Consider the following 1,464-nt stretch of genomic DNA (forward strand, 5'->3'; position numbering starts at 1 on the left):
TATTTCGTGTGCGACCATCGAGATTTGGAGACTATACCTCATAAGACTTTTTTATGTTAAATCGAGCCTCGCATCGGCTTGGCTAAAATAGCCTGATAAGTTCAAGTGGCTACTATTACAAAATTACTAGTTTTCAAATCTTCACTGTTGGTCTCCTCTAGGAAAAAAAAAGAGTGGTTGTTTGAAGCCTTTTTTATTGAAATATTCAACTAGTTTTTCCTGCTTTTTAAAGACCCTATATACTTTCAACTAAACTTATATCTTTACCTCATAAAATCTTATATAGCTTTGCTACTGTTTTTAGCCCTCTACAACATTAAAACTACGAGTACAACTTTCTGTCGCACGTTACCCTCTGCATCAAAACTGAGCATTCGCAGATATGCAGCTATATCACACATGATTTGATGTCAATGACACAGATGATGCTCTACCAAATTTTGCGATGATAAAATCCCAAAAAACATGGGCTTTATGAGATACCTTAAATGCAGGAAAGACTGGAAGAAAGCCTGCGATAAAGAGAGAGCTCAAAATAAGATCACTTTAATAAGATCAATTTAAATAAGATAAGATCAGTTTAAATAAAATAAGGTCAGTTTAATGCCTCAAAATTGGCTATGCTCTGACACTACTTGGATTACTCCTAATTTAAGGATGGCTATCTCCAAAATTATGGAAAAGTGGTTCATATTCAAACTAGATAAAGCACTAACACTGCTTCTTTTATTTGTAAAAAACTGGCTTTTGAGTTTGCCTTAGCCAGACTCAATGGGGACGAATTTTGCAAACTTTCTCCTTGTAGAATTACTACTAATGTATGATGAATTACCTAGACTTGGATACAATCCTACCTCGCATAAACTACCAGTACTCTTCCCAACATATAAGAGTCATAAACATAAATTTAGATGGATCTCTGATGCATCTAATAGCCTACTTGCCTGTATTACAAATGACATTACCTATCCCTATCTGATCTCATGCACATAGAATTTGCACATAGAGAAACTCTTGGATATACCTATATTTCAATAAAAAAGAAAACTGGTTGGGTAAAAACGTCAAAATTAACAGCCCCCGATGTTTTTAATGAAGATGATTATATAAGTATACTACTTGGATCCTTAATAAGTGCTTTATCCAACTAGGAAAATCATGCTACAGGCACGTTATGGGTATTCCGATGGGTTTTCCTTGCTCCCCAGTAATGTGTAACCTTTATCTAATATACTTCAAATACAAGTGGCTCCTGAAAATGATAAGTGACCCTGCTGTGACTCCCTTACTCACCCACTTTATGCATTCTTTTAGATTTATGGACGACCTTTGTAGCATTAATAATCCCCTATTTGAGGAAACACTTAAAGATATATACCCTCCTTGTCTGACTATTGAGCCTACTTACTTAAACAAATTATATAGTCATGATAAGTGGGTTGTCTCTAAAACTCACTTTCTGAA

The sequence above is a fragment of the Adiantum capillus-veneris genome, chromosome 11 (assembly GCF_014529385.1).
Source record: "Adiantum capillus-veneris isolate H3 chromosome 11, ASM1452938v2, whole genome shotgun sequence".
Taxonomy (NCBI): Eukaryota; Viridiplantae; Streptophyta; class Polypodiopsida; order Polypodiales; family Pteridaceae; genus Adiantum; species Adiantum capillus-veneris.